The sequence below is a fragment of the Oryx dammah genome, unplaced genomic scaffold (assembly GCF_014754425.2).
Source record: "Oryx dammah isolate SB20612 unplaced genomic scaffold, SCBI_Odam_1.1 HiC_scaffold_23, whole genome shotgun sequence".
NCBI classification, from domain to species: Eukaryota; Metazoa; Chordata; class Mammalia; order Artiodactyla; family Bovidae; genus Oryx; species Oryx dammah.
Window position 1 is genome coordinate 27,952,049 of NW_024070207.1, and position 13,652 is coordinate 27,965,700.

A 13,652-nucleotide genomic window follows, 5' to 3' on the forward strand; every position below is an offset into this window, starting at 1 on the left:
CTTAACTTCCCAATATTATCACCTTAAGTTTCCACTATTATGTTTTAATTAATAAGACTTTCTAATTATTTAAGACTTTTATTAACAGGTGCTTACAGTTTGTTGACTTTTTTGAAAAAATCAAGCTGTAAACTTTTATTACAAATTAGAAATGAGGTTTCAAAAAATATCAAAACTTGACCAAATAGTAAACAATTTAAAAAAACCTTTAAAGGTATATAAAGAAAAACCAGGCTCTTTGAAAAAAAAAAAAAACACCTTTTTTATTAACAAAAAGAAATGTCTTTATCTAAAAATAATAAAAACTCCATGCTGAATAGATAATGCAGACAGTTCCAGTTATCTGTTCAACAGACAAAAAGCAAGAACTTATAATCTTCTGTTCCAATATTTTGTTCATTTCTAATTGCTGGAATTTGATGTTAATTACTTATTGTTGAATGACTAAACCAAATGATGGTAGAGATAATAAACTGTAATTGACTCAGCTCCGTCCTGCTCAGTCTAGAAAGCAGACAGATTCTTAGCTTATGGATCGGCTGCTTTTGTTTCTTTCCTATCTCCTGGTTGAGTGTCTATATCAGTAACTGAGGTTGCGGCAGAACCAAGGTTGAGGTGGCTGCTGACCTTGGGTCTCAACTTGATTTTCCTTATTTTCTTCATTGCTGTCCTCTCTGGGCTGTGTTTGGCGGGGATGGCCCCTGGAGAACTGTGATCTAGGAATAACCCCATAGTTATTCTGTCTCACTTATCTACCTTGTTCTCTTGCACCCTGGTGGTCAGCACCCTCCATCACTTCTCCCTGCACAGGATGGTTGGAACACTGTAGTCACTGTCCATAGGGTCTCCATACGTACTAAAGTGGGAACCTTCGTCTGCCATAGGACCTGGCATTCAGGAGCATTCTCCCATCTCTCATTCTCTTCCTCCTTCTCACTGTTCTGCTAATTCTGCTGGTAACTGGGTGGACATGGATAGCTTCCCTAATGGTTATGGTTTGCTATATTTACCGCCTGGTGATGTAACTCCACCAAGGCCTGTAACATCTGCTGCCTCTACAACCTTTTCTCCTTCAACAACATCAGACTCCACACTCTCTCCATCTCCTACTCTGCAAATCTACTTCCTGGGGCTATTATTCTTTATGGGGTTTGCTGTACTAATATTGATACATTTTCCTTGGTGGCATTCCTGTTGATGAAACCATATCTGTTTCTTACATTGAACTATTTTACAGTTCCCTCAACCTTCATTGTGATGACCTTGTCGCCACCAATAAATGAGCCTGCCCAGGCAACTGCTTCTTGCATCACTGCCCATTTGACATGCTTTGTGTCCTCTGGGCTGAGGGCAGGGCAGCGGGCAGCCTCTCACTGTTCATGGTTTCGATGATGACTAGGACCAACTGTGGCAGCTGGGGTTCCTCCCGGGTTGTGATGGTAACAAGGCAGCAATGTGGGCTGCTCAGGACTTTCTGGGGTTGTGCTCTTCAAATTTCAGTGAAACAGTTGTCACTACACTGTCATTCAAGGACTCTCTGTTTGCCCTAATGAGCCATTTTCACATCTTTGCTATGAAGGTTCTAGATATAATTTAGATTCTGCCAATGAACTGCACCAGAAATAGACTTATAGAGCAGAAAAGTAAAAGAAGTTGTTTGTCTTTATTCCAGTAGGCAGTGACTGTTGATATTGCATTCACCAGACATGACTAATTGTAACAGTCAGCAAGAGTTCTTTCCTCCCTGTAAGTCACAAATGTCAGAGCTCCAGGGAAAGTGTGACATTTTCAGTTGTTTCCTACACTGTCCTTACCAAATTTATTTTCAGTTCAGTTCAGTCACTCAGTCATGTCCAACTCTTTGCGACCCCATGGACTGCAGCAGCCAGGCTTCCCTGTCCATCACCAACTCCAAAAGCTTGCTCAAACTCATGCCCATCGAGTCAGTGATGCAATCAAACTGTCTCATCCTCTGCTGTCCTGTTCTCCTCCTGCCTTCAATCTTTCCCAGCATCAGGGTCTTTCCAATGAGTCAGCTCTTCACATCAGGTGGCCAAAGTATTAGAGTTTCAGCTTCAGCATCAGTCTTTCCAGTGAATATTCAGGACTGATTCCCTTTAGGATGGACTGGTTGGATCTCCTTGCAGTCCAAGGGACTCTCAAGACTCTTCTCCAACACCACAGTTCAAAAGCATCAATTCTTCAGCACTCAACTTTCTTTATAGTCCAATTCTCACATCCATACATGCTGCTGCTGCTGCTGCTAAGTCACTTCAGTCGTGTCCGACTCTGTGTGACCCAATAGATGGCAGCCCACCAGGCTCCCCCATCCCTGAGATTCTCCAGGCAAGAACACTGGAATGGGTTGCCATTTCCCTCTCCAATGCATGAAAGTGAAAAGTGAAAGTGAAGTCGCTCAGTCGTGTCTGACTCTTAGTGACCTCATGGACTCCATCCTACCAGGGTCCTCCATCCATGGGATTGTCCAGGCAAGAGTACTGGAGTGGGTTGCCATTGCCTTCTCCGATGACAAGTGGTAAAACCATAGCTTTGACTAGACAGACCTTTGTTGGCGAGGTAATGTCTCTGCTTTTTAATATGCTGGTCTAGGTTGGTCATAGCTTTTCTTCAAAGGAGCTAGTGTGTTTTAATGTCATGGCTGCAGTCACCATCTGTAGTGATTTTGGAGCCCAAGAAAATAAAATCTCCCTCTGTTTCCACTGTTTCCCCATCTATTTCCCATGAAGTGATGGGACTGGATGCCATGATCTTCGTTTTCTGAATGTTGAGCTTTAAGCCAACTTTTTCACTCTCCTCTTTCACTTTCATAAAGAGGCTTTTTAGCTCCTCTTCACTTTCTGCCATAAGGGTGGTGTCATCTGCATATCTGAGGTTATTGATATTTCTGCCAGCAATCTTGATTCCAACTTGTGTTTCTTCCAGTCCAGCATTTCTCATGATGTACTCTGCATGTAAGTTAAATAAGCAGGGTGACAATATACAGCCTTGACGTACTCCTTTTCCTCTTTGGAACCAGTCTGTTGTTCTATGTCCAGTTCTAACTCTTTCTTCCTGACCTGCATACAGATTTCTCAAGAGGCAGGTCAGGTGGTCTGGTATTCCCATCTCTTTCAGAATTTTCCACAGTTTATTGTGATCCACACAGTCAAAGGCTTTGGCATAGTCAATAAAGCAGAAGTAGATATTTTTCTGGAACTCTCTTGCTTTTTCCATGATCCAGTGGATGTTGGCAATTTGATCTCTGGTTCCTCTGCATTTTCTAAAACCAGCTTGAACATCAGCAAGTTCATGGTTCACGTATTGCTGAAGCCTGGCTTGGAGAATTTTGAGCATTACTTTACTAGCATGTGAGATGAGTACAATTGTGTGGTAGTTTGAGCATTCTTTGGCATTGCCTTTCTTTGGGATTGGAATGAAAATGGACCTTTTCCAGTCCTGTGGCCACTGCTGGGTTTTCCAAATTTGTTGGCATATTGAGTGCAGCACTTTCACAACATCATCTTTCAGGATTTGAAATAGCTCAACTGGAATTCCATCACCTCCACTAGCTTTGTTCACAGTGATGCTTTCTAAGGCCCACTTGCCTTCACACTCCAGGATGTCTGGCTCTAGATGCGTGATCACACCATCGTGATTATCCAGGTGATGAAGATCTTTTTTGTACAGTTCTTCTGTGTATTCTTGCCACTTCTTCTTATGTTAGGGCACATGTAAATTACAATTATTCATTGATCATCTACAGGCATGCCTCTGAGATATTATAGGTTCAGTTTCAGACCACTATAAGAAAGCAAATTGTAAAGTGAGTCAAACAATTTTTTTGGCTTCCCAGTGCATATAAAAGTTATGTTCATACTGTACTATAGTCTATTAAGTATACAATAGCATTATGTGTAAATAAACTTATATACCTTAATTATAAAGTAATGCTGAGGGGGAAGGATAAACTAAGAATTTGGGATTAATATATACACACTACTATATATAAAATAGATAACCAAGAAGGACCTACTGTATAGCACAGGGACCTATGCTCAGTTTTCCATAATAACCTATAACGAAAAAGGTTCTGAAAAGGAATATGTATAATATAAGGTATATGTATAATTGAATCACTTAGCTGTATACTTGAAAAATAACACAATGTTGTAAATTAACTATACCTCAATAAAAACAATAATGCTGTTGGAAAAATGGTCCCTATACACTTACTTGAGGAAGGGTTGCCACAAACCTTCATTATGTAAAAAGCACTATCTATGAAGAGCAATAACTCAAAGTACATTAAAACAAGATATGCCTGTTCTATCTTTTTAACATTGTGCTATGTCCTGGTATTATAAGAATATTGTATAACATACTTTATGCTTATAATATTATATTAGAAATTATAATCCTTGGTTTGGCAACTAAAACTTCTTTTGTTATAAGGACACTTGGATTAGGTAAAAGATTGTCTTATTTTATTCCACACTATAACCTGTCATATTGTAAGAATTGATTGCATTATAAACTTTACCATTTATTTAATAAACATAATTTCCTTCTATGTACAAAAATCTATATTTGTTTGCAGAGTTACAAAGATGAATACAATGTGGTCCATTTCCCAATGCACACACAATCTGATTGACAAGGATAAGCATAGTCATGACAAATTATAATGAGTTTAGCTTATGTTGAACTCAACATAGAAGTATTAAAAAATAGCAAACTACAATAGCATAACCAAAGGTTTTCTTTCTGCATCAAGAGTTGAATAAACCTTGACATTTGAATAGAAATGTTGTCTGCTCCTAATTTGAATTCAATCAAGGCTAACAAGGAAGAAGGACATTTTGGATATATAGAACAGCTAGAAAATAATATAAATCCATCAAAATAAAATCACTCTTAGGTAATCAAAAATATTACATGATACTGGAGTATAAATTTTATGCTATCAAGATGAGTTTGAATTTTATTCTCTAGACAATCAGAAACCAACAAAAGAGAGTTCTCAGTGGAAAACATGATCAAAGTTGAATTTAGAATTCCAGTGGTAAGAAGAATTATGGAATAGAGGGGAGAATAATAAGTGTTCTGAAAATACCAATATCCTTCCTTTTCCTTGTCCTTAATGTCCATTTTGTAAAGGTGATGCTGTGTCATTGACATAACTGCTGGAGTGTAAGCGCTTGACATTAAACTTTTAAAATTATTGATTGTAATGTAAGTGTCTGATATTAAGTTTTTGATTGCCAAGGAATCTATTTCAAAGACATCCATCTCAAACATATTGTCGGCTATATGACATAGCTCAACTAAATGAAAAACCAGGCTGCCCCACCATGAGATTTTCCTTTTAGAAAACCCTGAGTAAACTAGGTTTACTGAGAGTGATCTCTATTTTTCTTTCCCATGCTATGATTCCCACTCTTATGCTTAAATTCCCCAATAAAGAGTGAACCTGTGAAGTCTTAGGCATCCCTCTTTTGGACACCAATAAAGGCAGAGCTCCAGGTTGGCATGACTTCTCTCTCGTTCCTCATGACTTTGCTATGTAGCCCTTGAGTGTGCCATGTACCTTCCAGGACCTCTGTCTGAGTAATACATCTTTTTTTCCCAAAAGTTCCTTGATGATTTTTTTGCTAATGTGAATTTTGCAATCAAAACAAGAACTACAAGAGCATGTCCAGCCACAACACTGACTTTGGTTGGGAAGATATCTGTGGGGGATCCCATAAGTACATCAAACATTCCTAGCCAATAGTGTCACTATTGATATGCTGAGAATGACAGTAAAAACCTGGCTTATAGCAAAAATGAGGTACTTAACAACTGAAGTTCTTCAGAAGTGAAAATGAAAGTGAAAGTGGCTCAGTCATGTCCAGCTCTTTGTGACCCCATTGACTACACAGTCCATGGAATTCTCCAGGCCAGAATTCTTGAGTGGGTAGCCTTTTCCTTCTCCAGGGGATCTTCCCAACCCAGGGATCGAACCCAGGTCTCCTGGATTGGAGGCAGATTCTTTACCAACTGAGCCACAAGGGAAGTTCTTCAGGCAAGGGTCCAAACCAATCTTTCAAAAATAATATTTTTTTGAATTCTGCTGTGTATAGTGAGAAATATTAATGCATGACTTCATGAACTCATACATGGTTAGTTACCTTAATATTATAATTTTAATGTTTTGTTTTTTAAAAAAAATGCCCATAATTTGTATGGTTGGTCTAAATTCTACCCATTTGTATACTTTGTTTAATGATATTGTTGATCAATTTACTTTTTGAATAAATTTGGCCTGTTATCAAATCCCCAATAAGCAGTAAGAACTGAGAAATCCTCCAAGCTAAAGTAAAGCATTAGTGATAGGGTTTCAAACCTAAAATGGTTTATGACAGACCATTTATATTTAAGAAAATCAATGTAAAAGTGTAGTAAAAGCTAGCTCATTACCTATATTTCTCCAATTTTTCAAGGACAAATATAATGTCTCTGATATTTTTTCCTTATTATTCTTTCTTTGGCTCTCTTTTTTGTCATTGAACACATTTTGCTGGATCCTAAGGGATGAAAAGTTCATTTTAAAGTCAAATATATAAGCTGTAATTAGGTTCAGGACTTTATTTCTTTAGTGAAAAAACTGAGGTCACAGTATAGTTCTGGTTAACCCTTATGGATAAAGATGTTAAGATCCCTTCTTATTAAGTTTTGTGCTTTTTTGATCACATTCAAGAAACAAACAAAAAATCCAATTATTTAATCATTGTCTTTTTCTATGATGGAGTAATGGAACCATCATATTATTCCTCTGTTTTTATTATCCATCTTCCTATGTTCTATTATGACAGAATAAATGACAAAGTTAAAAACAATACTTTTTGTTTAATACTTCTGAGTGCTTTAAATGCCATACTTTTGCACCAAACTAAACATTACTTTGGCCACCTCATGAGAAGAGTTGACTCACTGGAAAAGACTCTGATGCTGGGAGGGATTGGGGGCAGGAGGAGAAGGGGACGACAGAGGATGAGATGGCTGGATGGCATCACGGACTTGATGGACGTGAGTTTGAGTGAACTCCAGGAGATGAGGCCTGGCGTGCTGCGATTCATGGGGCTGCAAAGAGTAGGACACGACTGAGCAACTGAATTGAACTGAACTGAAACATTACTCTTAAAATTTATTATATTGCCAAAACAGGGAAGTTCCTCATAAGGAAATATTTAAAGAGTTCTAGTTTCTCAAATTACCCTTGGATTGACTAGTGAGTAAAAAACAGTGTTCTTGACTCACTGGGTTTTAATTCTCCATCAGAGTTATCTCCAGAGAACTGCATTTCTACATCTAAGGAGACTCTTGCTTATCATTCTTAATTTAGAACAGCAGCTCAAGTAACACAACAGTGTAAAGGAAGACCATCAGTAAAAACGTCACATCAATATGAATTAAAATAAATGGATTTGCTAGTTATCGGTGCATTTGTCAGGACATTGCCAGTCTTGACTCACATATCATATGTATGAACTGTTGATCATGGTTGATTTTTCCTGATACAATATGTACACCAACAATTATAGCAATTGTCTTCACAATGTAAAATCAGTTGGCATAAAGCTATAATAAAAATTGTGTTATACTACTGTAAATATGAGCATACAGATCAATTGGACAAAACAGCAATTATAGAAGGACAAAGAGAAGTTAATTATTTAGTATATGATAAATAGAGTATATCAAATTGGAATGAAAAAAATTATTATTCAGTCGAGTATCTTAGGATAAATAATGATTTAGGAAACATACATATAATTTCTATAACTGCATCTGTATGTTTACTTCATTTTTTTTTTACTTCAATAGGTACTTTATGGACTAAAGCAGTGCTTTAAAGCCAGGAGATACATATCAGAATAACTTTTTCAGCTCTCTCAAAATATGCATTACAGCTGTATTCACTTGAAAAAATTGGGCAAACTAAAATATCAAAAATAGAAGATGTTATATATTAGTACATCAAATTAAAAGACTGTAATGGAAAAGATATAAGAATAACACCTAATTTCATTGATATGAAAAAACATCATAATATGATATTGAGAAAATTGACCAGGATACAAAATTACATGTGTAGTATACCAGAGGTGGGAAGTAAAAGAGAGAGAAGAATTAGAGAAAATACACCACAAAACAATAATAATTATTCCTAGATACTGGAATTAAAATAGATTTTCCTATTTCGTTTACTCTGTTACCTTTGCTTATCTATATTTTCTAATTCATCTTCCCTTGGTATATATTTCTTTTGCATTAATAATATTATCAAAGTTAGAAGAAAGACTGAGTTATGTATTATGTGTTATATATAATAATTATACATAAATAAGGCTTCCCTGATAACTCAATTGGTAAAGAATCTGCCTGCAATGAGGGAGACCTGGGTTTGATCCCTGGGTTGAGAAGATCCCCTGGAGAAGGGAAAGGCTACCCACTCCAGTATTCTGGCCTGGAGGATTCCATGGACTGTGCAGTCGAAGGGGGTCACAAAGAGTGGGACGTGACTGAGGGACTTCACTTTCATACATAAATAATGCATTTTATTATATTTAATGTTCAATTTCATATTATGTATTAGGGTTTCCCCAGTGACTCAGATGGTAAAGAATCTGCCTGCAATGGAAGAGACACAGGTTTGATCCCTGGGTTGGGAAGATCCCCTGGAGAAGGAAATGGCAACCCACTCCAGCATTCTTGCCTGCAGAATTCCATAGACAGAGGAGCCTGGAGGGCTACAGTCCATGAGGTCTCAAAGAGTCAGACACAAGTAAGCGACTAACACACTAACATTATATATTATTTATATTCTGTATTATATGTTATATATTTCTATATTACTATAAATTTCATTCTGTGTTATATATTATAATTTCTAAATTGTATTGTATAATTTATATAATTTCTATATTATATATAACATATGTAATTCCTATAACCAACTCTATTTCACCTAACATAATTGTTTTTACTTACCTTTCTTTTTACTGTGTCAGCATGATATAAATACAACCTGTTGAAAAGTGAAAATTGAAAAATTCAGTCAACTGTGCCTCTTTTCCACACATTTCTTTCTGTGAAGTGAATTAACAGAAAGAAGATTGGATGACTTATAGAAATAATGATAGAATACATTGAATGGTAAATGAAAACTATATCTGTCAAACTATAATTATTATAGATCTTTAGAGTTGCAAAAGACTTTAGACATCATATAATATAATCCTATCTTCCTGGAAATGAGAAGACTGATTAATCAGCAGTCTTTTTGAAATATAGTATGGACTTTTAACATGTATTTCTCAAAAGACTGTATAAGAAACAGTGGAAACAACAAAACAAACCATACAAATTAAGAAGCAAACCAGTGAAACACCAGCTACAATGTTCTGGTAATTCTTTCCAGGTCTATGTAATTTTGGATTAAACTAAACTGTCCCTTTAGAGACAAGGTAAAAACCAGACCTAAGGAGTTGTTTTCAAAAGGAAAGGCTGATCATCTTATTCTCCATGACTTATCCTCATTCTTAAACTTATATAAAAATTTCTGAGCCTCATAGAAAAACTGTCTTCACTGGTATGGTGGTTAGACTTCCTGCAAATTAAAATTCTCAAGTAATTCACCTGGAACTAAGGCAATGGGGAAAAAGAAAAGATCCACAAGTTCCAAAATCTTATGGAAGAAGACTCTGCCCATAAAACAGAAAGAAGCACAATGTATTGAAATTTCAGTGAGGTGGTAGACTGAAGGCAGAATCACCATGATGATACCACAGGCATGCAGAATTAGAATAGAAAGTAAAATCAATATAGAAAGTTTTGTTGCTATAAAACAATTGTCACAGTGGTAAAGAATCCACCTGCAATACAGGAGATGAGGGTCCCATCCCTGATCTGGGAGGATCCCACATGCCAAGGAACAACTGAGCCTGTGTACCACAACTACTGACACTGTGTTCTTAGTGCCCAGGAACTGCAACTACTGAAGCCCAGGCACCCTAGAGCCTGTTCTCCACAATAAGAGAAACCACCTCAATAGAGTAGCCCCTGCTTACTGCAACTAGAAAATAGCCCACACAGCAATGAAGACCCAACACAGCCAAATTAATTAATTTTAAAAATTATCTATTACCATTCAAACTGCATCCATTTTTGTAATCAAAATGTATGATTATTTTTAACTTTTATTTATTTATATTGTTGTTGTTCAGTTGCCCAGTCATGTCCAACTCTTTGTGACCCTATGGGCTGTAACAGAGACTTCTCTGTCCCTCTGCATCTCATGAAGTTTGCCCAAGTTCATGTCCTTTGCATCAGTGATACAATCCAGCCATCTCATCCTCTGATGCCCTCTTCTCCTTCTGCCCTCAATCTTTCCCAGCAACAGGGACTTTTCCAATGAGTCAGCTGTTTGCGTTAGGCGACCAAAACACTGGAGTTTCAGCTTCAACATCAGTCCTTCCAACAAGTATTCAGGTTTGATTTCCCTTAAGATTGACTGATTTGATCTCCTAGCTGTCCAAGGGACTCTCAGGAGTCTTCTTCAGCACCACAGTTTGAAGGCATCAGTTCTTCAATGCTATGCCTTCTTTATGGTCCAGCTCTCACAACTGTACATGACCACCGGGAAGACCAGAGCCTTGACTATAGAGACTTTTGCTGGCAGAGTAATGTCTCTGCTTTTCAACATAATGTCTATGTTTGTCATAGTTTTCCTGCCAGGAAGCAATTGTCTTGTAATTTCATGACTGCAGTCATCATCTGCAGTGATTTTAGAGCCCAATAAGAGAAAATCTGTCACTACTTCCACCTTTTCCCTCTCTGTTTGCCATGAAGTAATGGAGCCAGATGCCATGATCTCTCTTTTTTTTTTTAATATTTAGTTTTAAGCTAGTTCTTTCACTTTCCTCCTTCACCCTCATCAAGAGGCTCTTTAGTTCCTCTTCACTTTTTTGCCATTAGAGTAGTAGTATCCGCGTATCTGAGGTGGTAGATATTTCTCCCACCTATCTTGATTCTAGCTTGTAACTCATCCAGCCCAGTGTTTCTCATGATGTGCTCAGTGTATAGATTAAACAAACAGAGTGACAACAGACAGCCCTGTCATACTCCTTTCTCAATCTTTAACCAATCAGTTGTTCCATACAGGGTTCTAACTGTTGCTTCTTGACCTGCATATGGGTTTCTCAAGAGACAGGTAATATGGTCTGGTATTCCCATCTCTTTAAAAGCTTTCCACAGTTTATTATGATTCACACAGTCAAAGGGTTTGGCGTAGTCGATGAAAGAGAGGTGGGTGTTTTCCTGAAATTCCCTAGCTTTCTGTATGATCCAGCGAATGTTGGCAATTTGATCTCTGGTTCCTCTTCCTTTTATAAACTGAGCTTGGACATCTGGAAGTTCTTGGTTTGCATAATGCTGAAGCCTAGCATGCTAGATTTTTAAGCATGACCTTACTAGCATGGGAGATGTGTGCAATTGTCCAATAGTTAGCACATTCTTTAGTACTACCCTTCTTGGGAATTTGGATAAGGATTGATCTTTTCCAGTCCTGTGGCCACTGCTGGGCCTTTCAGATTTGCTGACATATTGAATGCAACACCTTGATGGCATCATGCTTTAGGGTTTTGAATATTTCCACTGGAATTCCATCACATCCACTAGCTTTATTAACAGCAGTGCTTTCTAAGGCGCGCTTGAATTTGCTCTGTGGAATGTCGGGCTCTGGGTGGCTGACCACACCAATACAGTAATCAGGTTCTTTAAGATCTTTTTATTTATACTTGATTTATATTCTCACTAGACTTTCTTTCATATGATAACTTCTCCATTATTTTGTTTTATCTCTCAGTTTATATTTATGTCTTCAATTTTTATTTTCAAGATAAATAGATAGTTTATTTTCAAATTTCTTACATATTACAACTTCATTTCTGTTGTCATCATTCATTAAAACAACTTGGTTGGTAGAACTGCTTGTGTTCCAAATTTCATCGACACACATTCTCTGAATATTTCTTTATGTCTTGCCCAGAATGTTTCAAGAGAATAAATCTGATGACAGCTTGATTCTATTTTTTTTTTTTGATTTGAACCAATTTGCTTTTCAGGTCTTAATGCATAAACAATTGTTTTGTAAATATTTGAAATATTTTATTTTTCCCATATGTGTCCATATGTGGGCCATTTTCTCTTGAATCCATGGGTGTGTGGTGATTGTGGCTTATTGATTGTAAAATGTTTTTGAGCATTGTTGAAATAATCCTTGTATGAAAACATATAAATTAGGGTGTAGCCTTTAGCCATTGAATGATGATCATTTTTTCTGGGAAGGATTGATACAAGGTTAGAACCCTATTTTTATCAGTTGCATGTGTGAGTCATCAACTCATTACATGTGCCTAGTGACAAAGAATAGTGAGGGAAAGTGTTTATTTTTAGTTTTTACTCATGTAAAGCTCAAACTGGGAATTTCTTCTCACATTAACTTCATTATTACTACTGTGTATCATCTCCATTGCATCCGAAAATATTTTATCTTAGGCATTTTTAGCTTTTGAAGTTTAAAGATTGACTTTGGAAAGAAGATGCTGTGCTGAGGCTCTGTAAGTATTTAGAGTTTACTGTTTTAGGTTGACGGAGAAGGCAATGGCACCCCACTCCAGTACTCTTGCCTGGAAAATCCCATGGATGGAGGAGCCTGGTAGGCTGCAGTCCATTGGGTCACTGAGAGTTGGACACGACTCAGTGACTTCACTTTCACTTTTCACTTTCATGCATTGGAGAAGGGAGTGGCAACCCACTCCAGTGTTCTTGCCTGGAGAATCCCAGGGACAGCGGAGCCTGGTGGGCTGCCGTCTATGAGGTCACACAGAGTCGGACATGACTGAAATGACTTAGCAGTAGCAGTTTTAGGTTGAGACTAATTCAGTGATTTGACATTGCAGATGTGAATTTGTCTGATACCCAGTTAGTGTCTGTCTTATAATGTGTCAGGGTAGATAAGTAGGCCCATTATAAAGACTGAAAACATTAAAAATGTCAATATTAATAAAGTCCAGAAACTGAACATATGTCATTATTATGTTTATTCTATACACCCTAACTTGTATGAGTCTGATGGAAGATGGATGATGGGAACTGGTTGCAAAAATCTACAAGTGAAACATGTATACTATCATGTAAGAAACGAATCGCCAGTCTATGTTCTATGCAGGACACAGGATGCTTGGGGCTGGTGCACGGGGATGATCCAGAGAGATGATATGGGGTGGGAGGTGGGAGAGGGTTTCAGGATTGGGAACTCATGTACACCCGTGGCAGATTCATGTCAATGTATGGCAAAACCAATACAGTATTGTAAAGTAAAATAAAGAAAAATAAAAATAAAAAAATAAAAATAAACAGAAAAACTTAAAAAATAAAATAAAAAATCTACAAGTTAATGAAATTAAACTGTATTGTTTGTGATGGATGAAGTCTCAGTTACCAGGTATTTAATAATAGTATAGATAATGCAAAAACTGAAAAGGGATTCTGGTTTAATTATGTATTTTCTGTGTAGTTTTACTAATGAATTTAATTGGTCTCTGGGA

General features: G+C 37.1%; 1 pseudogene; it reads right to left on the bottom strand.

Moving 5' to 3' along the window:
- Positions 1–444: 444 nt before the first annotated feature.
- On the bottom strand, positions 445–1,310 carry LOC120882598 (annotated as a pseudogene).
- Positions 1,311–13,652: the final 12,342 nt, after the last annotated feature.